This window comes from Rhinoderma darwinii, chromosome 7 (assembly GCF_050947455.1).
Source record: "Rhinoderma darwinii isolate aRhiDar2 chromosome 7, aRhiDar2.hap1, whole genome shotgun sequence".
Taxonomy (NCBI): domain Eukaryota; kingdom Metazoa; phylum Chordata; class Amphibia; order Anura; family Rhinodermatidae; genus Rhinoderma; species Rhinoderma darwinii.
Window position 1 is genome coordinate 86,871,631 of NC_134693.1, and position 26,973 is coordinate 86,898,603.

Here is a 26,973-nt window from a genome sequence, read left to right on the forward strand (position 1 = left end):
GCTGAAAGAGTTAGTGCAGCCCATTAACTCTATCAGCACCCTGGACAGTACTATGCTCGGCGCACGGAAATGACAGGTTCGGTGTGAACTAGTTCGGTCCGAATCGAACTTTTTAGTGAAATTCGGCGAACTAACCGAACCGAACTTTTGATAAGTTCGCTCATCTCTAGTGTCGATTAATGACACATACAGAGATGCTATACGGCACATACAACCCCATAGAGAATGCAAACATGAGCCGTTCCATTCTCAGAAGCGTGCGCCGTCTGTGTGGGAACGGCGCATGCGCCGTTCCCACACAGACCAAAACGAAGCTCGTTCGTAGAGCGAAATCCGGCACCGGACAGTAAGATGACGACTTCCGGCCGCGGCTTCTGGCCATATGTCCAACGAAGCGAAGGCGCAAGGAAGAGGAGCGTAGGCGGCAAGAACTTTGTTAGACAAGCGGAGGCGGCGGCAGGAGCAGGTAATTTATGTTCATGTATGTGATGTGCATATTATGTTCGTGTATGTTCATGTGTGATACTGTCTGCTGAGAACCTCCTGCCACTGTGCAGTCGCTCAGAAAATGGCGGCACACATTGTAGGAGGTTTGAAGACATTCAAACCCCTCCCTCTCCTGGCACTAGCCAGAAGAAGGGAGGAGGGATTGTGTGAGGACACTAGAGGAGAGTGTGTCCACCCCAAATTTGCAGCATAAATCAATGAGGTTGCTTTACCACAGTGACCATGCTGCAATTTTGGGAACTGCTCCCTCTAGTGGCCAGCACATGGAAATGTTATAAATTAGAATCTAATTTATAATATTTCCTGACTTGTGAAAAAGTAAAACAATGTGTAATCACTTATATAATAATTGTTTAACTGAAAAATAAAATAATTCTAGCGACACATTCCCTTTAATGTTGCCTACCAATTAGATTTTTATAAGTCCCCCTGCACACGGGATGGAAATGCTGCAGATTTTCTGTGCAGACTTTGCAGACTTTTCTGTGCAGACTCTAGGAAATTCCTCCTTGAACTACAGTACCAGCCATGTGGATGAGATTTAAACACAGAAATTGGAGCATTATGCAGATTTATATCCTATAGATGTTCATAGAGGATTTCACACTTTCCTGAATCTGCAGGAAAGTGTGTGTGTGTGTGTGTGTGCGTGCGTGCGTGCGTGCGTGGTCGCACAGGGCGCCGGCCGCCATGCTGTAAGGGGGGCGCCAGTGGGTACGAGCAGAAGAGAGGAGAAATGTTCCTCCCTCTGCACTGCTGCGTGAAATGAGCGCTGATTGGAGGAGCAGCAGCAGGTGCTTCTGTCTGCTCCACCAATCGGCACAGCCTATACTCACACACACTCAGCACCTCACGCAGCTCCTTCCTGCTGTGCTTGCTGCCACAGTGAAGACTCCTCCACGGAGCTCCGGAGTCAGGTAAGTGCAGCAGCTTTAGCTTATTATGTTTATTTATGTGCTGTGTGAGAGAGGGGGCTTTATGTGATGTGTAACAGGATGTTTTTTTTTTTTAAAAGATCGATTTTGTGGGGGAGGGGAGACTAGGTTAGAGGTACTTTGTGTGTATTTTTTACAGATCGATTTTGTGGGGGAGGGGACATTGCTCTAAGTGCTATAGGAGTGTGGGGGGATTCTTTATACATGTATTTTGTGGGGAGGGGGACTTCTGTATAGTTTATTTTGTGGTGTAGGAGCTTATTATGAATCATGGGGGAGGGGAACTTAGCGTTATGTATGGGGAGAAAGGATTCTTTAGGGTACGGCCACACGGAGCGGCCCTCACACTGTCGCAACGCGGCCAACAACCGCGCTGGCACTATGTAGGAGCGGCTGTCCAATACCTCGTTAAGGGGTATTCCGGTTACACTCGCGTGCGCACTGCCGCTCCATTCATTCTCTATGGGAGCGCCGAAGATAGCCGAGTGCAGTGTTCTGCTTTTTCCGGCGCTCCCATAGAGAATGAATAGGAGGTAAGTTGTTGTAATTTGCAAAATCGTGCGCCCATAAAGGGTGTATTAATTCATGACCGCACGTTAACGCTGGTAAACCGTCCCTTTATCTGCAAAATCGTGCGGCCATGAATTAATACACCGTTTATGGACGCACGATTTTGCAAATTACAACAACTTACCTCCTATTCATTCTCTATGGGAGCGCCGGAAAAAGCAGAACACTGCACTCGGCTATCTTCGGCGCTCCCATAGAGAATGAATGGAGCGGCAGTGCGCATGCGAATGTAACCGGAATACCCCTTAACGAGGTATTGGACAGCCGCTCCTACATAGTGCCAGCGCAGTTGTTAGCTGCGTTGCGACCGTGTCAGGGCCGCTCTGTGTGGCCTTACTCTTAGGCTGGATTCAAACGAGCGTGTGCCTTTTGCGCACGCAAAAAACGCGGCGTTTTGCCTGCGCAAAATGCATTTGACAGCTGCGTGTGTCAGCCCCGTATGATGCGCAGCTGCGTGATTTTCGCGCAGCCGCCATCATTATGACACTCCATTTGGATGTTTGTAGCACGTGGTGCTTTTCTGTTTTCATTCATCCTTTTCACAGCTGTTGCGCGAATCACGCTGTTCGCATGGAAGTGCTTCCGTGTGGCATGCGTGGTTTTCACGCACCCATTGACTTCAATGGGTGCGTGATGCGCGAAAAACGCTCAAAGAACGGACATGTCGTGACTTTTACGCAGAGGACCAACGCTGCGTAAAAATCACGCACATGTCTGCACGGCCCCATACACTAATATAGGAGCGTGCGACGCGCGTGAAAATCACGCGCGTTGCACGGACGTATATCCCATTCGTCTGAATAAGCCATTAGAGATAATATTTGTGGGGGAGAACAACTTGATTATAAGGCCCTGTTCACACAGAGTTTTTTGACGAGTTTTTTGGGGCAGAAACCACGCCAAAAAACTCCTCAAAAACCGCCCGAAAATGCATCCCATTGATTTCAATGGGAGGCAGACGAGTTTTTTTTCCACGAGTAAAAAAAACTCGTCGTGGTAAAAAGAAGCAACATGATCCATCTTGAGGCGGTTTCCTCCTCCAAAACCCCATTTCAATGAGTCAGAAAGAGGAAAAAAAAACCTCGACGAGTGTTTTGACGAGTTTTTGTCAAACCACTGTGCAAAAACCTACTGGAGCAGTTTTTGCAGGAGGAATTTTCCTCCTGCAAAAAACTCCGTGTGAACACAGCCTAAAGAACACACAGGGTGGATACGTAAAACTACTTAGTGTATACGTCCTGAGAACCGCAGGGAATTTCACCTGAAAAACAGCACCAAATTTTGGTGCAGTTTTTTTGGCGGAAAGACTGCAGAAATAAATTTTAAAAAAAGCTAATACTCCCGGCCGTAGTCCCTCTCTCTCTGAGCGTAGCCCGGCCTCCTGCGATGACGCTGTAGTCCATGTGACCGCTGCAGCCTTTGATTGGCTGCAGCTGTCACATGGGATGCATCGTCATCCCTGGAGGCCGGGCTACGCTCAGAACAGAATACGCATCGCTATGACTACGGCCGGGTGTATTACCTTTTTTTAATTGATCTTCTCCTTTGTTAACACTGACCAAATATCATTATAATTGGTCAGAAACTGGCGAATCATGATAATTGGCTAAACTAAATAGGCCTGTAATGGGGTATATTCAGGCTTAGTGCCTAGGGCAGCGTGAGTTGTAAATACGGCCCTGCTAAGGACGCAGATACTATTGAACACTATAGCAGAGCAGGGAGGTATCTCCCTGCTCTGTGATCTACTAGGCTGGTGGTTCCCAGCATGAGGTTCCCATGAGAACCCTCCAGGGGTGCCGCGACACTCCTCTGGACAACTGCCACGGACGTGCTTTCTCTCCTCCTCCTCCTCATAGCGCAAAGTGGATGTGAGGAGGAGGAGGAAGAGATTTTTTTGCAGAACCCCTGTAAATGGCACCCCCGACTAAATGGACAGAGACGTCAGGGGCTTCTCCTGGAGTGGAATCTCCGGTCACAGCGTCTGCAATGCTGAGGACAGGGATTCCGCTTCAGGAGTTATTTGCCCGATGTCACTGTTCAAATATGTAGAGAGACATCAAGCACTCCGTCAAGGAGCGGAATCCCCAGCCACAGGGAGCTACAGTGGCGCTATCTACAGGAAGGGAGTGCTACCTACACGGGGGCTGCGTGGCACTACCTACAAGGGTGTGTGTGGCACTACAAGGGATCTGTGTGGCACTACCTACAAGGGTGTGTGTGGCACTACAAGGGATCTGTGTGGCACTACCTACAAGGGGGCTGTGCGGCAAGGGGGGGATTTGTGGCACTACTTATTAGGGATGCACAATGCATCGAAACTTCGATACTGTGCATCCCCAAATGGTTCGAGCCACATCGGTAAGTATAGTAATACATGATGAATGAGAGCGGGGCTGCGGCTGTGTAATACAGCCATTGCCCCGCTCCTGAGTCCTGACAAAAGCGTGCCGCGAGGATGATGCGATGCGGCCAGCGCTGCACTAATGAGCGGAGGCACTGAAAACAGAACATGGCGGACATACTGCAAAACACCCCAGTGTTCTGTCTTCGGTGTCTGTCTCATTAGTGCAGCGCCGGCCGCATTACCTCATGCTGACCGCGAACGCACTTCTGTCAGGAGCGGGGCAATGACTGTATTACACAGCCGCAGCCCCGCTCTATAACGGCGGAGATCACAGAAACCGCTCATCTCCGCCGCTATTCTCCTGAATGCTGCGATCAAAGCTGACTGCAGCATACAGGGGAAAGTGACGAGGTGGGATTACCCTTGGATCGCGTCACAGGGAATTCCTGTGACGCGATTGAGGGCCATACCATATATGGGCAGACAGCCCAGGGTCCATTGAAGGACCCCAGGGCCGTCTTACCATATTTCCTGTTGTTAGGGCATTCTTAGGTATGTCCTAACAACTGCCTGTGTACTATACATACACAGGCTAATGTACTGGCATATATCTGATATATGCCAGTATATTAAAGTTTAAAAATAAAGTAAAAACATAAAGTAATGTTAAATTTTCAAAAATACACATACACCTTTTTTTTACAATAAACCTTAAAATAAGTCTCAATACATAAAATATACACACATTCGGTATTGGCGCGGCCGTAATAACCTGCACAACAATTTTTTTGCGTCATTTATGATGTGTACGCTGTAAAAAAAGAATAAAAAAAAAACTTTTCACTTATTAATGTGAGGCCCGAGGTGTGATGAATTTAACCTTCATGTGCCTCAAATTAATAGTAATTAACCCCATCATGTACCTCACACATTAACCCATTATGACTGAGAAACATGATGGGGTTAATTACTATTAATTTGAGGCACATGGAGGTTAAATTCATCATCACACCACGTGCCTCACATCAGAAAATGGAAGAACTTTTTTTTAATTACTGTTGGCAAAGTATCGTTTTGGTATCGAAATTGCAATACTACACGAAGTATCGGTATCGAAGTCCAAATTCAGGTATCGTGACATCCCTACTACCTACAAAGGGGCTGTGTTGCACGACCAATAGGGGCCTGTGTGGCATGACCTACAGGGGGCTGTGTGGCACGACCTACAGGGGGCTGTGTGGCACGACCTACAAGAGGGCTGTGTGGCACGACCTACAAGGGGGCTGTGCAGCAAGGGGGCTGTGTGGCACGACCTACAAGGGGGCTGTGTGGCACGACCTACAAGGGGGCTGTGCAGCAAGGCGGCTGTGTGGCACGACCTACAAGGGGGCTGTCTGACACTATCTACAGGGGGCTGTGTGGTACTATCTACAGGGGGCATCTGTGAGTGGCGGGCTGATGGTCATTTTACTGTGAGTGGGGGGCTAATGGTCATTTTACTGTGAGTGGACGGGCTAATGGTCATTTTAGGGTATGTTCACACGGCAGCCTCCGTTACGGCTGAAATTACAGAGCTGTTTTCAGGAGAAAACGGCTCCGGAATTTCAGACGTAATGGCATGTGCAGGCGCTTTTTCGCTGCGTCCATTACGGACGTAATTGGAGCTGTTTTTCCATGGAGTCAAGGGAAAACGGCTCCAATTACGTCTCAAGAAGTGACAGGCTTTTCTTTGACGCGGGTGCGTCTCTTTTACACGCCGTCTTTTGACAGCGGCGCGTAAAATAAATGACAGTCGGCACAGAATATCGTAAGACCCATTCAAATGAATGGGCAGATGTTTGCCGACGCTTTAGAGCCGCATTTTTGGACGTAATTCGGGGCTAAAACGCCCGAATTACGTCCGTAAATAGTGTGTGTGAACCCAGCCTTACTGTGAATGGGGGGACTGATGGTCATTTTACTGTGAGTGGGGGGCTGATGGTCTTCAAGTGGTTTCCACCTCTGACCTCCAATTGAAATTAATAGTAGGAAGAAAATAGCTGTGGTGCTCGTTTGGAGATTTTTTTGCTGCGTCTTTTGCATTCGCTTCAACGGCTTAAAAAAACCGCTAAAAAAACCCCATCAAATAACGCTGTCAATTCAAAAACAGATTTTTTTCTGCCTTACAAAAAACGCTGTGTGAACATACCCTAAGAATGTAGTGCTTATTTTAAGCTATTTTCTGTCTTTCTCTAAACAATTTTTGGTAGGGGGGCCCTGAGGAATTATTTTTTTCCAGGGGTGGCTCAAGTCCGAAAAGGTTGGGAAACTCTGTAGCAGGCTACAGAGGCGCCTGCAGCCTATGAGGCGCAGGGACAGGATCCCTGCGCAGTCGGCGTGATGACATCTCTGGATCAAGCTGGCCTACGCAAGGATCCTGTCAGGTGGAGGTGGGGGGCAGTATGGCACTTTCTACAAGGGGGAGGTGGGGGCTGTATGTCACTTTCTACAATGGGGAGGTGGGTGCTGTATGACACTGTCTACAAGGGGGCGGTGGGGGGCACTGTGTACAAGAGAGAGGTGGGGCTGTATGACACTACAAGGGGCAGATGGGGGGCTGTATGGCACTACAAGGGGCAGATGGGGGCTGTATGGCACTGTCTACAAGGAGGAGGTGGGGGATTATGGCACTGTCTACAGGGAGCACTTTCTACTAGGGGGGCTGTGGGGGCATTATACTCTGTGGAGGACATCATACTGTGTAAGGGCACTACAGGGGGCAATATAATGTGCGTGGCACTTAGGGGGCATAACACTGTGTGGGCACAATTAGAGGACAAAATACTGTGTCCTTGAAGGCGTTATAATATATTACATTATTAAATATTATTATTATACTGTGTGTGGGGCACTAAAGGGGCATTACACTGTGTGGGGGCACTATATAGGGCATTATACTGTGGGGAGGAATTATGCTTTTTTATGGGGCATTTTTTATAATGGCGTGGGGCGCCGAAAGATCATTTCGCACGGGGCGCCATCTACCCTAAGGCCGGCCCTGTGTGTGTGTGTGTGTCCCAAAACCATGTTCACACAGTGGAAAATTCACGCTGATTCCGACGCATTTTCCTTATCCGAATCAGCGTGATTTCCTATTGTAGAAAGCCTCCCCAGTGTGTTAAATGGGAAACATGAATTGAAAACCGCCTGCATGCAGAAATGCATCAGTTTTTAATGCAAAATCTCTTCAGAAATCTGATGGTCAGCCGTTGACTTCTGCCACATATTCTTGGCCCATTCTACAGCCGATTTTTCCACATGAAAAATCTGCCATGTGAAGATGGCCTTTTGGTGTGTTACATGCGGATTTCACCCCTTCTACGTTGAAAGGGTGAAATCTGTAATAAAATTAGTATGCTATGGATTTTCAAATCATTTCCCGGCTGTGACTCAAGTGTCGGAAAGGGGTTAAATGTAACATTTGTTTTTATGGCATTTTATACTTGACCCCTTAGTGACCAGGCCTGAAAGTGCCTTTATGACCAAGCCAGATTCTGGAAATCTGGCATGTGAAACTTTTGTCAGAGAATAACCCCGCGAGAGATGTGCATATCCAAGTAATTCTGACATAGTTTTTTCATCACATGTTCTTTTATTTAGGTGGTAAAAGTAGACTGATACGATTTGCGTAAATTAATTAAAAAATACAAAAATTAAATGATTTATCAAGCATGCCTTGAGGACTTCCGGAGGCGGGGCATCCTGAGTGGCCGCATCTTACCTCGGCTCCGGGCATCGTGCAGGAAATCCAGCTGTCATTGCCGCCATCGGGGGTCCGCTGTCCTCCTTCTCGAGGTGGGTGACAGGACATCCTCCTCTGCACCGTCGGAGTCGCTCCTTTTCTGCTCCGGGAGTCCTTAGTGTCACCAGGGAGACACGCCGCCCCAGAGACTGTCGGCCATCATGGGGCCTGCTGTGCTGCCGCGAGTAAGGTCGGCCGGGAGGCTGCACCCACCCTGCTGCTGCACCCTCGAGTGGGGTCTCGGAGCCCCTGTACCGCTCCCCGGGTACGCTCTCCTGCCGGTACATACCGCGGGCATCGCGTTGCGGGCGTCACCCTTGCCCGCCACGTGGAGTCGTCGGCCATATTGAGGCCTATCATCCGGGGCTGGCTGGCCTCTGCTGCTGGTCCTGAGGTGGTTGGAGGGCCTCTCCGCAGCATCTGACACCCCCAGTTGCCTCACGGAGGGGACTGTGAGGAGCACATCATCCCCACTCATAGGGGTCGCGGGAGGGAGCTGGAGAACCTATACCCGACGCTACAACGAGGTGGATCTGTGTGGCCTCGCCCCTTCTCCACCATCAGCAGGTTGGCGGCCATTTTGAGTGTCTTCACATTAAAGCACCTGGACTGGAGATATCGCCTGGTACTGAGTGAGTACAGTGTCTCCCCTTTCAAGGACTGAGCATAGTTTTCTGCTGAATACGAGGGCCACATAGGGATCTGTTGCGTGCCCATTTTGAACTCTGCTTGTTTCCACCCTGGGCTGTACGCTTGTACTTTGGCGTAAATACCATCTGGATAACTACATTGCCTGTTGTACTGGCCTGACTGCTTACACTTCACTATCATCTGGCCTCAGTAATAGCTGAATGCGTGTGACGTTGCTGCCATCTAGTGGTCGTCCTAGTCCTATCTGTTGCACCACTTTTTTTGTTCTATACATTGCACATTCTGATACCATGCTGTTGCCGTAACCCTGCAATGTAGGAGACGACCCGCCAGCCCTAATCCAGCCCTTTCATCTCTCTCCCTGTCTTGATAATGGACAAATTTCTTCATAGACACGCTCAGCCTCCACGTCTTACTAGGCAATCTCAAGGGACCAACTCTAAACCAGAAACAATGCCGAAGGGAAAAACCGGTAAAGATAAACGGGCCTAGACCTCCTCAGACTCCGTCTGCATCGCTGTCTTGTCCTCATTCACCCGCACTTCTACACTCCGGTGACATTACTCCACCGAACCTATCGCCGGCTGACAGTCCTATGTCCTCTCCGCTTATGGATCATCATCATGCCACTGCAGTGGCGGAAGAGGTGTCTCGCTTAATGATGCCTTTATTTGACAGGAGACTGGATCTGAATCATACCTCCATCAACTCGGCACTGGCGCAGATTACTGCAAACGCACAAAAAATAGCGGACCTGGAAAACCGCGTGCTGGCATGCGAAACTACAGTGTCTGATCTGCAGAACTCGGTGGCTCAGCATCAAAATGCAGAAATCATTCCGAGAGACAAGCTGGAGAACCGGGACAGGCGGAACAATCTCTGCTTTGTGGGAATTCCCGAAAGTGTTGTGGGCGATTGATCTCATGCAGCTTCTCACGGCAGACCTCCCATCTGCCCTCCAACTGGATTATTACACCGGACCCGTTCAGCATTGAGCGTGCTCACAGAATTGGCCCCCCGCGGGGAGAGAGAGAGAGCAGAACTCGCCCAGTGATAGCGAAATATCTGAACTGAGCGATCAAGGAACGTGTCTTAAGGGCTTATAGACAGGCCAGGAACTTGCAGGTCAGGCGATCTAAACTCCTCATTTTCCAGGACTTCTCCTCAGCAGTCTCCTTGAAAAGAAAGGCGTTCACGCCAATATGCCGTCATCTACACGAGAAGGGAATACGTTTCCAACTTCTGTATCCGGCTAAGCTCAAGGTGACTGAAAATGGCCGAGCCAACATCTACGAAGATCCTGGAGCAGCTCGACGTCACTTCCTCAGAGATGTCCCTGACTGACCTGTCATCATCCTGTGATAATTTGGGGACTCTTCATATTTTTCAGTGCCTTTCCGCATGTTGCGTATTTGCACTGTACTGCTGCTATTGTTTTTTTTTATTATGCCTTGCATTGCTTATTTTTGTTATGTGGTGCACATATTGTTCACCTTATTTGCCTATGTTTTTTTCTTAACTCAGGTTTTTTCCCACCCCCGTCTTCCCCGGACACGTGTTATCCTCCTAGGTCACTACACCGTGGGATCTACTGCTTGCTGGGACAGTGGACTCCGACTTTGTACCACTTCGCATCTCCACTCTAAGATCGCCCCTACTGGGATAGGATGAGTACCCTCTATAGCACTATAGACACACCTGTCGTCACACCTTCCACACTACGAATGGTCAGCTGGAATGTTGCCGGCTTAAACACTGGTCAAGCGTAAAAAGGTCGTAACTCACTTAAAGCGACTGAGACCTCATGTCATTTTTTTACAGGAGACACACTGGCGAGAGGGCGCTGGGGGTTCACTGAAGGCCCCGTGGTTGGGTGACTGTTACGCGGCCTCTTACAAATCTAGGGGGGTGGCGACTCTCTTTCATAAATCTTTGGACCTGACTGTTCATGATACGTACTCAGACCCGGGGGGACATTTCCTCTACATTGACGCTACTATCAACACGCACAGATATAGCCTGGTTAACATATACGCACCCGTATACCCGAACGCTGACTTTTACTCCTCTCTTTTCACTTTCCTATTACAGAGACAAACATACACTTTGATTTTGGGAGTCGACTTTAACCTCACCTTTAACTCAGACATTGACTGGTCCAAGCCGACCACACAGGACCGCGCGGGGGCCTCGGTACTCCTTACACTCATGGAACACCTATCCTTGTGTGATCCCTGGCGTGTAACCCACACCTCCTTTCGAGAATACACATATTTTTCGCATGTTCACAACACTCACTCTCGCATTGATTATTTTCTTGTGCCGGATTCCCTTTTTTCATCACTCACTTCAGTAGACCTGACGCCCATATGTATATCAGACCACGCTCCAGTATGCATGGAATTTACCACGGGCACTCTAACGTCCTTTAGTCGTAATGAGACTGTCCACTGGTCTCATTATGTAGATGACAATATTGCCCACCTAGATGATACGGCTCTTTTTTGGTCCGCATCTAAGGCGGTTATGAGTGGACACATTATTTATTATGTTAATTTTAAACGACGGGAATATCGTAAGAAATTTCACTCCTTGAATACAGACCTTATCAAGGCTCATAAATTACTGGTGGATACCTGTACCCCTGATGCTAAAACAGCATATCTAGCAACTAAGTCTCTATTGTAGACTTCCCTACAGGGTCAGGCTAGATGGGATGTGGATATGACCAACAACAGATATTTTAGATGGGGCAATCGTATCGGCTCTCTGCTGGCAAAGATTCACAGGCCTAAGCGCTCGAATCACAACATTGTGAGATTAGTGGATCCGGTGTCTCGCTCTGAAATTCTGGACTCTTATCTTATCCGACGGGAGTTCGTGAATTATTTTACGGATTTCTATTGAACGACGACATATGATCAGGAATAAACGAAATCATTTTTATCCAAGCTTCATCTGCCCAAACTGACTGAAGAGAATAGAACGGTGTTAAATACTGATATTGCGGAGGTTGCTTTAGCAATTTCTAACTTACCCAATAATAAAGCGCCGGGTCCTGACGGTCTATCGGCGGAATATTACAAACTATTGCCTGATATTGTACCGACATTAACGAGGACCTTACAAGCCATCTTTAGTGGGGAGATCGACGTGCCTGACTTTCATGAGTCCAGGACCATATTGCTTCCCAAATCTGATAGGGACCTAACTCTCCTTTCCTCTTACCGCCCGATCTCCCTTTTAAACCAGGACTATAAGCTCCTAACAAAGATCTTGGCTGACCGTCTCCAAACCATGCTAGGCCCAATCATTGCCTCAACTCAGTTAGGTTTCTTGAGGAATAGACATTCCACTAAAGGTATTCACCAGGCTGTAGCAGCCATGGTGTCTGCCCTAGACCCCTTCTCCCCAGTGACCATGTTGTTGGGACTTGATGCGGAAAAGGCGTTTGATTCTGTCTCATGGCCATTTCTCACAGAGGTGTTACAGTCCCAGGACTTCGGGGATCGTTTTCTAACATTTCTCTCACAGGCCTGCTCTGTCACCTCCCTTACCATTAATGGGCTTAACTCGCCTCCTATCCCTATTTTCAGGGGCACGCGTCAGGGGTGCCCTCTCTCACCATTACTTTTTAACCTGTCCCTAGATCCCCTTCTCCGTCACCTTCAGTCCCTAGTATGTTTTCAGGGTATACAAATTGGAGGCTCTCACATTAAATTATCGACATTTGCAGATTATATTTTGCTGTTCATATCCAACCCTGCCTCTACGCTACAACCAATCCTCCAGGATATCTCGTTTTATGGCGCCTTGTCAGGTTTTAAAATTAATATACAAAAATCAGAAGCCGTAATTCTCAAGGGTCCCTCCGGGCCACTCTGGTCTTCGAAACATGCATTTAAATGGAACTCTGACTACATTCCCTATTTGGGGGTGCGCATCACGAGACAACCATCGCGTTTGTATCAACAAAACCTTAATTCCTATGTAGCATGTTTGGAATCCCAACTTGTGGCTTGGAGGCACTTTACTTTATCGTTTTTGGGTAGGGCCAATCCATTGAAAATGGTTGTCTTCCCTAAATTGTTATACTTACTACAGTCTTTGCCTATATACTTGAGACCAGTGGACGTTAGGCGGCTGAATGCTTTTTTTCCGAGGGTTCTTTTGGAACCAGAGGAGACCAAGAGTGAGTCTATGTATACTGCAACAACGCCGTGAACATGGTGGGATTAACTTTCCATAGATTCATTTATACAACATGGCAGCTCACTGCGAGTGATTGGAGATTGGATAACCGGCAGCTCCTGCTTTACCGATTCGACATTAGATCTACAGTTTTCCAGACCCATTTCATTAACATGCCTGCTACACACTCCCTACTCGGCTCTAACGCCTGATCAACGGGCTAATCCCCTAATCATGTCTGCCTGGAAGACATGGACTAAGGTCAGACAACATTTAGGATTAAACCCTAGATTCTCCCTACTCCTTCCCTGGACCCATAACTCTGACTTCCAAAACGCCAATCCCCATTTGGTCTTTCATGGATGGGCTCGGAGGAGGTTGACATGTATTAGTCAGATAATTAACATGCTCACTCGCCGTCCCTATTCATTTAATGAACTACGTATACAATTAGATTTTTTGGGCCAACACCCCTTTTACTACATGCAGGCCTGTAGCTATGCTCACAAGGTCATTAGACAGTTACAAGACCAAGACTGGGATGACTTCTTCTGTCACTTAACTCCATCTCACCAACACCGAAAGAAACTAATCACTACATACTATAATGTTTTAAGACAGCCACTGGACTACGCTAAATCACGATCGGGTGTATCTTACTGGGTTGACCACTTAGAACACATCACTCATGATGATATCCTGTCATCTGTAACCACGGCCGCCAAATACATCCCATCAGCCATGTACTGGCAGATGTCTTTTAAAATAGCTCATAGGGTTTATGTGTCCCCTTACAGGGGCTTTCTCATTGGTAACTCCTCTGACCATTCGTTTTTAAAGTGTGGAGCACCGCATGCAGACTTATTACATTGCCTCTGGTTCTGCCCAACTATTGTTGAGTTTTGACGTAAGATTCAATGTTTTGTGTCCAATACCCTGTTCATACAATGCCCCTCAACCCAATCGTGGGGTTTCTTTGGGATCCTGCCACCTTCCATGCTCTATATCCCGAACCATCACAAAAAACTGTTGTACTATGTCTCTGCGGCTGCTAGGAAGGCGATAATACAGGTTTGGATAACTAACACCACCCCACCCCCCCCCCCCCCCTACACACACACATCGTATTTTCCTGGAAAAACTATCTTACCTTTTCCGAATGGATTGGGTGGAAACCTCTCTTCGGAAAGAGCAAAAACTGAGGGATTTTCTAAGCTGTGGGAGAATTTTATACCTCTTTTACCACTTCACATTAAACAAAAGCTGGTTGCATGTTTTGCAACCAGATGGAGTTTACCTGGAGCATCAGTTGTCTGGTGTGACACCAATCATGCTATGATTCCTTAAACACCAGTGTGGAATTGTGGTACTGCTGGGGGATACACGTGTCCATCCTCTCTCCCCCCTTCCCTCTTCTATCCTTCCCTTCCCCTTTCTTTATGGTTTCCTTTATGTGTTACATGTCCTATGAACATTGATACTCTTTTGTTTTTTTCTTTGTTTTTGGGGTAAAATCTCTCGTACTGCTCTAACGAGGATCCTTTGTAATAATTTATATGACTTGTAGGATATATTTTCTGCAACATTTTGATATCAGTGTTCAGAGATGTTATTGCCATGGGACATGCTGTTGAATATTTGTTTATTTGTCTGTAATTGTTGGAAAATAAAAATACATACTTTAAAAAAAAATTAAAAAATTAATGACATTTTGAAAATAACGTTTTCTTCATTTTGAACTGCAATATGTCACATTTATACATACTGTACACTTTTTTTTTTCATTAAATATATATTTCCATCTTTATTTTAGTAGCACTTTTGAAATAAAACAACACATGTTTGAGCAATTTAGCAGACTAACAAATGTTATAATAATTTTATACATTTTGAAGTCCATTTTGTTTTCCTGCACCAAACCAGGGTTTCAGAGGCTCATAGGTGTCACAATGATGGAAACCCCCATAAATGACCCCATTTTTAAAACTACACCCCTTAAGGTATTTATTAAAGTGTTTTATAAGTATTTTGACCCCACATTTCTTTTTTGTAAGAATTAAAGCAAATCAGGTGCAAAATATTTTTTTTTTCGCAAATAGGTCATTTTAATGGCTGATTTCTTTGTAAAGTGAGAATGAAGAAACCCCAAAATCTATCACCCTGTTTTTCTCCTGTGTTCAAAAATGCCTTTATTGTGGACCTAATGTGTTGCCTGGACACACGGCAGGGCCCAAAAGGAAGGGAACACCCGGTGGCTTTCAGGACCCAAATTTGCATGAAAATGTTCTAGGCACATTTGGAGAGGCATGTGGAGAGGCTTTCAAGCTGCCATAATGATAGAAATCCCCCATAAATTACCCCATTTATAAAACTGGACCCCTTACTGTATTTATCTAAGGGTGTAGAGCTACACAACGCAAAAATGAGGAAATAATGGGAATTATCCTAGATATTATTGGTATATATTGTTTTCTTCAAATGAAATGGTAGAAAAGGGAGGCCTAGAAATGCATTTTTCTGTCCTTGGGGGGGGGGGGGGCAGTCATATGACTGTCTTGCTAACAAAGCAGTTGTCCCACATTTGTATCATCCTCATGCCATTGTGAACAGCATTCTGGCCTGATATGTAACAAATTATAGTGGAAAAAATAATCTGTACTGGAGTGCATGGCAATATATACAAATTTCGGAAAGTGTATCCAACTATGTGGCAAACTCAAGTTTGTTCACAAAATGAAAAATATCTGTCGGGCTATAATAACAGGTTATTTTTCATAGTGACTGGTCATATGACGTCTCTTTAGCCCCATCAATCCCTATATAAGGGACGAACGCGTCAAGCGACGCTGTACTCCATAACAGGCCCCTGCCCGGCAAGGTAGGAACCGCAATGTGCACAAAGCAACCATTCACCTAAAGAATATATAAAGGGGCAGTGCCCAAAACCATCTATCGGAGCAGTAAAGGATCACCAGTCCTTAAAATAATGTCAGTATTTCTAAAGGTGTGTTCACACGGCTTAGCAAAATACGTCCGAAATTCCAGAGCTGTTTTCAGGCGAAAACAGCTCCTTATTTTCAGACGTTTTTGTAACTACTCGTGTTTTTCGCTGCATATTTTACGGACGTTATTGGAGCTCTTTTTCAATGGAGTCAATGAAAAACGGCTCCAAAAACGTCCCAAGAAGTGACAGGCACTTCTCTTTCACGGGCGTCTTTTTACGCACCGTCTTTTGACAGTGACGCGTAAAATTACACCTCGTGGGAATAGAACATCGTAAAACCTATTGAAAGCAATGGGCAGATGTTTGTAGGCAAATTAGAGTCGTTTTTTCAGGCGTAATTTGAGGCGTAAAACGCCCGAATTACGTCTGAAAACAGTGCGTGTGAACATACCCTAAAAGTATTGTCCGGTGTACTACGTCCAGCAAAAACCCAAACGCTTCACCAGGTAAGGTTTTAGCACCTCGTCAGAAAGGTCTGCACCCCCCATAAATTTGCTGTAGTCTGTTACATAGACCGGTTTCTGCTTTGCAGTGGTAGCCCCCCTATCTCTAATTGTCACAGTGGTGTCCGCATGTAAAGTGGATAGCATGTAGACATTCTTCCTGTCGGTCCACTTCACTGCAAGTAATTCCTCACTTGCAGGTGCCATGGATGTTCCTTTTCCCAAACGCCTGGACACCAACTGTTGTGGGAATCCCACCCTGTTTTTACGGATCGTCCCGTAGGCCCCTGTATTTGCAGCATGTAGGGCTTTATAAAGGGCAACACCTGTATAAAAGTTGTCTGTATAGACATGGTACCCTTTGTGCAGAAATGGCTCCATTATGTTCCACAGTATTTTGCCAGAGATTCCAATAGTTTCTGGGCAGCCTGGGGTATGAATTTAGCGGTCCCTACCTTAATATATTTTAAAACCGCAGGTGTAGCGCTCTCGCACACTTTGTATAATTTCACCTCATATCTGCTTAGTTTGGAGAGGATGAACTGAGGAAAAGGATGGCCTTGGAAGCTCATGAGCGATTCATATACAGACAGATTTTGCTCAGGGGTGTACAAATTTAGAAATAAATCATTTAGAAGGGTAATTAATGGCCTTAATCATAGGCTGGGTCACTTCTTGAGGGGACTTGGGAATTATTGGTAAAATGCATGAACCGCATTAGGGCCTGATAGCAGTTTCTCGACATCACTGCTACAAATACAGGTAGCGTAGACAGCACTAGAAGTTCCCTAGAACCGTACAGATGTTTTTTTTTAACCAAACCCATATTGAGGGTAATGCCTACATTTTTTTTTAACATTTTATTTCTGGAATACCTGTGGGTTTCGTAGAGCAAACTGGCTAGCATAAAGATCAGTATCCTGGACAATCCATTCTAGGACCATATCACATACAAATAAATAACAAAAATCATAGAGGGTAAAATTTTAGACATCATCATTAATTCCTGGAGTCATTTCAAATTGGAGCACTAGGGGTGAAAATGTTAGTGCAGAATCCCACATCACGGGAGGGATTGCAACACTCGGCCCTGCACTTCACACCTCGAGAGCGAAAGCTGTATCTACCACCATAGGGCTATGGGGTTCGACGGTAGAATTGGAATCTGAAAAAAAATTCTCAAGCGGTGTCACTTTCAGAACTGTCAGAACATAGCAAGGCGTAGACTTGCTCCACGCTGTACAGTCTCTGAGACATATTTATAGATTTGTGTGTGTGTGTGTGTATATATATATATATATATATATAAGTCCCAATTGAACCCTAAAGTAAACCTAAAAATAACACTACATTTTCTTTTTAAATTTTTTCTTTTTTTATAACAGATGTAAAATAAAATGAAATCAAATAAAGCCCAAATCTAGCCTTACAGCTATTACAGCCCTAAACACGAACGCTCTATCTATCTATCTATCTATCTATCTATCTATCTATCTATCTATCTATCTATCTATCTATCTATCTATCTATCTATCTATCTATCTATCTATCTATCTATCTGTATGTATGTATGTATGTATGTATATATGTATGTATATATATTAGAAAGTGGGTGATGAGGTATTTTTTCACTTTTTTTTGACAGCACAGGACGAAGACTGATCCCTCTCTCCTCTCACAGAACAAGTACAATGAGAGGAGAGAGAAACAAAGCCCAAGTCCTGCTGTGTTATGAAAATAATGGTCTGTGATAGGTTTTATCACAGAGAACACCTGATCAGGGACCAGTCACAATTGTCCCTGATGGTTGCTGTGCCAACTGCTGCCATAGGCAGCTTGAGTACAACTTACCATTTGCGAATGCGTGCACTACCTTGTGGGGGGTCCTGATGTGGGAGTGTAATTTTCATCTGAGGAGCATTTTTAATACTAATTACCCTTTCTATCTCTCTAAGGAATTATTCCATGAGAGGAGAGAGAAAGGGTAACGAACAGGCAACTTGCAGTGATCGCAGTGATTTAACTAATCACGGTGAACAGAGACCACTCGTTATGGTCCCTAGTTGTTGCTCCGAGCCCTCATCTACCTCCGGTAGTTGGGAGAACGGAGCTTCAGTTATTTATTTCGGCTCTACATTATGTTAAAGCGCTGCCGTGAAAAGGCGCCGACTTATCCTAAAGCCCCTTAGTGACCGCTGTGAAAAGGCGGATTGGTGGTCACTAAGGGGTTAACACCATTTTGTACATGCATTTTTTTCCCCTGTAACTTAGCCCACAGAGTCTTCTTTTCCTCGCTGGAAGGCATCCTCCTGATGTAGGTCCTCCCCTATGACCTTCCTCTGAACACAAATCAGCAAAAGGCAGAAGTGTGCTGTGCCTGCAGAGAAGACATGGCCAGCATCCTTAACCCCTTAAGGACGCAGCCTAGTTTGGGCCTCAAGGCTCAGAGCCCATTTTTCAAATCTGACATTGTTCACTTTATGTGGTAATAACTTCGGAATGCTTAAAGAGGCTCTGTCACCAGATTTTGCAACCCCTATCTCCTATTGCAGCAGATCGGCGCTGCAATGTAGATAAGAATAACGTGTTTTTTTTTCAAAAACGAGCATTTTTGGCCAAGTCATGACCATTTTTATATTTATGCAAATTAGGCTTTCTTAAGTATAACTGGGCGTGTTTAAAGTTATGTACAAGTGGGCGTGTATTGTGTATGTACATTTGGGCGTTTTTACTTCTTTTACTAGCTGGGCGTTGTGAATAGAAGTGTATGATGCTGACGAATCAGCATCATCCACTTCTCTTCGCTAACACCCAGCTTCTGGCAGTGCACAGACACACAGCGTGTTCTCGAGAGATCGTGTCGGACGAGCGAGGACACATCGGCACCAGGCGACAGAGGCTACAGTTCATTCTGCAGCAGCATCGATGTTTCCTCGCTCGTCCGACACGATGCAGGACCTGGGACAGGAAGTGACGTCACAGCATGATCTCTCAAGAACACGCTGTGTGTCTGTGCACTGCCAGAAGCTGGGTGTTAGCAAAGAGAAGTGGATGATGCTGATTCGTCAGCATCATACACTTCTATTCACAACGCCCAGATAGTAAAAGAAGTAAAAACGCCCAAATGTGCATACACAATACACGCCCACTTGTACATAACTTTAAACACGCCCAGTTGTACTTAAGAAAGCCTCATTTGCATAAATATAAAAATGGCCATAACTTGGCCAAAAATGCTCGTTTTTGAAAAAAAAAAACGTTACTCTTATCTACATCGCAGCGCCGATCTGCTGCAATAGGAGATAGGGGTTGCAAAATCTGGTGACAGAGCCTCTTTAAACCTATCCAAGCTATTCTGAGATTGTTTTCTCGTGAGACATTGGGCTTTAGGTTAGTGGTAAAATTTGGTAGATATATTCAGTGTTTATTTGTGAAAAATTGCAAAATTTAGAGAGAATTTTGAAAAAATAGCATTTTTCTGAATTTAAATGCATCTGCTTGTAAAATAGATGGTTATACCACCAAAAATGGTACTAGTTCACATTTCCCATATGTCAAGTTTAGATTGGCATTGTTTTTTGAACATTCTTTTATTTTTCTTGGACGTTACAAGGCTTAGAACATAAACAGTAATTTCTCATATTTTTAAGAAAATTTCAAAGGTATCTGTTCAGTTCTGAAGTGGGGCCTATATATTAGAAACCCCCATAAAACACCCCATTTTAAAAACTAGACCCCTCAAATTATTCAAAATAGCATTTAGAAACTTTTTTAACCCTTTAGGCATTTCACAGGAATGAAAGCAAAATGGAGGTGAAATTATACTAGAGAAACAATACTAAATATGTATTGTCCAGATTCTGCGGTTTTTAGCAATGTCCCACGTGTGGCTCTAGTGTGCTCGTGGACTAAAATACAAGTCTCAGAAGCACCTAGTGCATTTTGAGGCCTCTTTTTTTTTTATTAGAATGTATTTTAGGCAGCATGCCAGGTTTGAAGAGGTGTTACCCCATTTTGGAAACTTCCCCCCTCAAGGAATTTATTTATGGTTGTTGTTACCATTTTGACCCAACAGTTTTTTCTCAGTGCGTATTTGAATTGGGCAATGAAATTAAAAACATGATTTTTTTTTTTCAATAACATGTAATTTTTGATCAAAATTTCTTATTTTCACAGGAAACAAATTGCCCCATTTTGTTGCCCAATTTGTCCTGAGTCCAGCAATAACCCATTTGTGGTGATAAACTGCCGTTTGGGCCCATGGGAGGGCTCAGAAGTAAAGGAGCGCTATGTGTTCTTTGGAATCCAGATTTTGCTGGATTGGATTTTGGGTGCCATGTCGCATTTGCAGAGCCCCAGAGGTATCAAAGCAATGGAAACCCACCAGAAGTGACCCCATTTTGGAAACCACGCCCCTCAAGGAATTCATTTATGGGTACTGTGACCATTTAGACCCCACAGTTTTTTCACAGAATTTATTTGAATTGGGCTGTGAATTAAAAAATTTTAATTTTTTCCAATAATATGTAGTTTTGGCTCAAAATTTCTTATTTTCACAAGGTATAAAACACTCCATTTTGTTGCCCAATTTGTCCTGACTGCGGCAATACCCCATTTGTGATGATAAACTGCCGTTTGGGCCCATGGGAGGGCTCAGAATTAAAGGAGCGCTATGTTTTCTTTGGAATCCAGATTTTGCTGGATTGGTTTTTGGGTGCCATGTCGCATATGCAGAGCCCCAGAGGTATCAAAGCAATGGAAACCCACCAGAAGTGACCCCATTTTGGAAACTGCACCCCTTAAGGCATTCATCAAGAGGTGTAGTAAGCATTTTGATCCCACAGGTATTGTCTAAAAGGTATTGCGCAGCAGATGGTGCAGCGTGAGATTTGCAATTTTCTATATATATATATATATATATATATATATATATATATATATATATATACCATTTCAGTGTCCAATATATTGTGCCCAGCATGCGCCACCGGAGATATACACCCCTTAAATTGTAATGTGGGTTCTCCTGGGTACGGCAATACCCTACATGTGGCTGTTATCAGCTGCCTGGGCACACGGCAGGGCTTAGAAGGGAAGGACCACCATTTGGCCTACTGGAGCTTTTCTGGTGCTAAGTCATGAATGCAGAAGCCCCTGAGGTACCAGTACAGTTAAAACCCCCAAGAAGTGACCCCATTTTAAAATCTGCACCCCTTAAGGCATCCATCTAGAGGTGTAGTCAGCATTTTGACCCCACAAGTATTGTCTAAAAGGTATTGCGCAGGAGATGGTGCAGCGTGAGAGTTGCAATTTTCTATATATATATATATATATATATGCCATGTCAGTGTCCGATATATTGTGCCCAGCATGTGCCACCGGAGATCTACACCCCATAAAATGTAATGTGGGTTCTCCCGGGTACGGCAATACCCTACATGTGGCTGTTATCTGCTGCCTTGGAACACGGCAGGGCTCAGAAGAGAAAGATGAGGGGGATAATCTGGGCGGAGTGCATCAGGGTAAATTAAAAATCAAGGGATGTATGAAAAATTCTAAAACAATCTTTCATACAGAGCCCTGGTTTTTCGGGACACGTGTCACATTGGTATATTGTGTCCTTCCTGATCCCCCTCTTATAGCAGACTTTGCACCTCCCTTGACTTTTTCCCTTCTTGCCAGTTTGGGGAACTTCTCCTGGAAAGTGTTTCCCTGGTACAATGCGTGTGGCCTCGCTTCCAGAAGTACTGGCTGCTCCCTCTTCCTGGTCCCTAAAGATTAGGTTCTTGATAACCACCTCTTGAAATTCCAGTTAAGTTCTCTGGCCTGCACATCGACGTAGCACGTACGCATTGTGCAATGCCATCTGTATGATGTGCACGGCCAGCTTCTTATACCACACCCTCGATTTCCGCATGGGCTTGTACGACTTCAGGACTTGATCTGACAAGTCCACCCCTCCCATGTACCTATTGTAGTCCAGGATGCAGTCTGGTTTGGGGGTCTCTGTACTGGTACCTCGTACAGGTACATGGGTACTGGTGTGGCCATGTATTGTCAATAAAAGGACATCTCTCTTGTCCTTGTACTTGACACACAATATGTTGCTGCTAGAATGTGCCCTGCTCTCACCCCTTCTGAGTGTTTGCCCAAGCAGTGTTTTAGAGAGGCCTCTCATATTTTTTTCTAGCAGTGCCGCATGCCACAGTACTTCTAGAAGCGAGGCACTTGAAGAGTGGGACGCTGGTATAAAAATTATCCAGGTATAGGTGGTAACCCTGGTCCAGCTGTGGGTGCACCAAATCCCACACAATTTTTTCATTAATTCCCAGTAGGGGGGGGCATTCTGGGGGCTGAATACTGCTGTCCTTCCCTTCATATATCCTAAATTTGTAGGTATAACCTGATGCACTCTCCCACAGCTTATACATCTTCACGCCATTCCTTGCCCTCTTATTCGGCAGGTACTGGCGGAATTGAAGCGTCCCTTTAAAATGTACAAGGGACTCATCAATAGAAATACACTTCTCGGGGGTGTATGCTTGGGCAAACCGGGCACTGAAATGGTCTAATAGAGCTCTCAGTTTGTACAAACGGTCAAAACTGGGGTCATTTCGGGGTGGGCACTGCTCATTATCCGTATAATGTAAGAAGCGAAGTATTGCCTCATAACGCATCCTGGACATGGCCATACGGTACATCGGGTGTGGTATAAGATGTCCGTGCTCCAGTAGGTCCTAATGGACAGCTTTTTCAGAAGCCCCATGTTCAAGTGAAGTCCCCAGAACTTGCCCAACTCTGCTGCATCTACAGGGGTCCACCTGTGGGATTGGGCATAAAATGATGTGTGGTTCTTCGTAATATACTGTTGGGCATATAAATTAGTCTGGGAGACCATAAGATCTATAAAGTCATCAGTGAAGAAGAACTTGAAAAAGTCCATTTCACTGAGCCCTGTCGTATTAAATTTTATCCCTGAGCTGCCCGTGTACTCTGGGATTTGGGGCACATAAATGTCTGGTGTGGGGGTCCAAATGGGGTCACTTCGCCATAGGGTTTCAACTGCGGAGGGGTCAATTTGCTCGGGGGTTTCAGCTATAGTGGTGGTCCTGGGGTGTCTCCTAGGGGGTTCCTCTTCTTCATCACTGGTTGAGGAGGTGGATAAATAAAACAGAGTCTCACCATCCGACGAGTCCGTGTCGGAGGCAAGAAATGAATATGCCTCTTTGGCACTAAATTTCCGTTGGGACATGTTTGTTTGCTTCCCTAACTAGGAGCGATAGGCTGCTACCTAAACCAGCCCAAAAAATTTGTGTTTTTATAGAACGAGTGGACTTCCCTGAGACTAAACCTAACTAGGGCGTGGGTTCCTAACACTAAACCTAACTAGATTTTATTTGAACTTCCCTGAGACTAAATCTAACTACGGCGACTTTTCCCTGACACTAAACCTAACTTGATTATTCCGAGCTTCCCTAACACTAAACCTAACTACGGTGTCGGGTGCCTGACATTGAGGCTGGGTTCACACACACTATTTACGGACGCAATTCTGGCGTTATAGCCCCGAATTATGTCCGAAAATGCAGCTCAAAAGCGTCGGCAAACATCTGCCCATTCATTTGAATGGGTCTTATGATGTTCTGTGCCGACGGTCATTTTTTTTACGCGCCGCTGTTAAAAGGCGGCGCGTAAAAAAGACGCCCGCATCAAAGAAGTGCCTGTCACTTCTTCAGACGTAAATGGAGCCGTTTTCCATGGACTCCATGGAAAAACCACTCCAATTATGTCCGTAATGGACGCAGCGAAAGACGCCTGCACATGCCATTACGGCTGAAATTACGGTGCTGTTTTCTCCTGAAAACAGCACCATAATTTCAGCCGTAACGGACGCTGCCGTGTGAACATACCCTAAACCTAACTAGAATATTCCGAGCTTCCCTGACGCTAAACCTAACTACGGTGATGGACCCCTAACGCTAGATTTAACTACGGTTACTGATTCCTGACGCTAAATTCCCTGACGCTATACCTAACTATGCTTTTTGACAGTTCCCTTACACTAACTAACCCTAATACTAAACTAAACAGTTAAATTGTCTAAATGAACTGGGTTGTTTTTTATATATTTTTATATATATATATATATATATATATATTTTATAAGAAAAAAAAACAAAAAAATAATCTCCAGGGACCAAGAAATTGGTCCTGAAGACTAAGAAGTGGTTAGTGATAGGAGATCACTGACCAAAAATGTGGGGGGAACACAAAGAGGAAGGGTACAGGAGTGGGTAGTGGATGGGAGAGGTGGGATACAGAAAAAAGTTTTTTGGAGTCTTTTTTTGACTTTTTGTAGGTCTTCTCTCTCTCTCCTTCACACAACCGCTCTGAACGCCTCGCTATCTCCAACAGAGGCGTTCAGGGCGGTACGGCAGGATGTGATGTCAGGGAGAGAAAGTTTATACATCGATCGCCGCTATTAGACAGTTACTCACTGACTGACCAATAGCAGCGATCGTGGAGGCAGGACCATCGCGACAGGTCCCGGCGTATTGAGCTGTGATAGCCTGCTGTCCGAAACAGCAGCTGTCACAGCTCGTGCACGCGCCGGCGGAAAATGGCGCTGCATTTTCCCTGTGACTTACTATTCTGTCACTGAGCGCGAACGGGTCGGTCAGCATGACCGAATAGTACGTCACTGAGCATTAAGGGGTTAAAATCATCCCCAGCACTGCCAACCTTCAAATCCTGGGGACCGACCTACTGCACAGTCTGCCCCTGTGACCCCACATCAGTCCTAGTTGTCACGAGCACAGGGTTTGTGGACCCACTAGGCCGCTCCGCCGTAGCGGGGAGGCAGCTGACCAGGTCACAGTCTATGCGGAAGTAAATGCGGAAGTAAATTACTATGCTTGGGTACCTGAAATAGTCCGGGCGGTGGCTGTGGCTTCAGCACGGATGGAGGCAGGTGCGGCAAGTATCAGATGGCACTTGACGTGGCAGATGGCACTTGACGTGGCAGAAGACACTTGACGTGGCAGATGGCACTTGATGTGGCAGATGGCACTTGACGTGGCGGAAGACACTTGAACGCTGGTAGGCACAGGAACAATACAGAATACAGGAACGGTAACAGGGCACGGGTAACAGCTGGAACGGGAGACACTAAGGGACCATTTGCGAGACAGACTGGGAAAGACTAACAAGGATTAGATTAGGCAAGGATTAGAAGGCCAGGGGCCTTCTTATAGACCAGAAAATCGTGGCAGTTGATTGTGATGACGATTTTCTAATTGCGCGCGCTGGCCCTTTAAGGCCGGGCGCGAGCACACTACGGGACCCAGCCGAACAGAGTGGAAGTGAGCGCTGGCATCTCCTAGGAGGGAGACGGAGGCCAGCGCTCACAGATCCATGGCTGCGGGCGTCGGGAGGTGAGTAAACCCGACGGCCCGCGGCCATGGGCGCTACACTCGTATAGGTGAAACCTGCTGATCTGCTCCATTGTAGTCTGTTCTGGGAGTCCTGGGACTTGTAGTGCCTCAGTACTCCCCTGTGTATTTATTCATTACTGGGTTATTATAGACTTGTAGTATTACCTCATTCAGTGGCGGATTATCATATGGGCGATTCGGGCGGCCGCCCGGGGCCCGAGGCTCCCAGGGGGCCCATGGCAGCCCGAACCGCACATCATTTTACAAACCTATTCAGCGCGCTAGCGCTGCTACAAGCCGAAGATGAGGAGGGGAGGAGCAGGGAATTTGCCGGGATCCAAGGGTAGGACACGCCTCCCTGACAAGTGCGGGCGCCGCCATTGAGTAACAGAACAGCGACGGACGGCTGTTCTGTTACTCCAAAGCTGCAAGAAGAGCCGGGCGGGCGGTCACCGGCGCTGAGGTTAGTTGGCTTATCCTCCTGCCCAACTGGTTCCCGACCGCTGGCTGTATTTTTACGGCCAGCGGTCAGGGACGGGTCCTTAAAACCCGAGCCATAGACTTTCTACGGCTCGGGTTTTAACTTGCTGCCCGCGCGATCGGGCAGCTGAATGTCGGGTCTCCGGCTGTCAGTGACTGCCGGGGACCTTGAGGAGAAGACAGAAGCAGCTATTCTGCTTCTGTCTTCTCCGATGTCTTCTTACACAGCGTTCAATGAACGCTGTGTATAGAAATAGAGACAGCAGCAGCGGCGCTGTCTCTATTCCTCCCGGTGATCATGTGACTGGTCACATGATCGCCGGGTGCCGTTAGTGGCAGACTATTGCTGGGTCTAACTAGACCCAGCACAGCCCTATTAGTGACAATCGTCACTATGAGAGGGCTGATTTCCCCTGTAACTGGGGCTGCTGTGCAGCTCCAGTTACAGTGGAAAAACATGGTGTAAAAGAAAGAAAAAGTAGATATAAAGTTCCCCAAAGGTCTTTTTTGACCTTTGAGGGACAGACCACAGTAATAAAAAAATAATAAAGTAAAGTGCAAAAAAAATAAAATAAATACACATAAAATACCCACCCCCAAAAAAACGTTCCCCCCGCCAATCATTGTTGT

At 45.9% G+C, this 26,973-nt stretch overlaps 1 long non-coding RNA gene across 1 annotated transcript in view; it reads left to right on the forward strand.

The window, feature by feature from the left end:
- The first annotated feature begins 1,337 nt into the window (after positions 1-1,337).
- The window catches only part of LOC142657255 (uncharacterized), a 35,242-nt gene continuing 9,606 nt past the window's right edge, over positions 1,338-26,973 (forward strand). The window contains exon 1 of the long non-coding RNA XR_012849857.1: positions 1,338-1,424. This is a non-coding gene — a long non-coding RNA (uncharacterized LOC142657255). The remainder of the gene's footprint in view (positions 1,425-26,973) is intronic.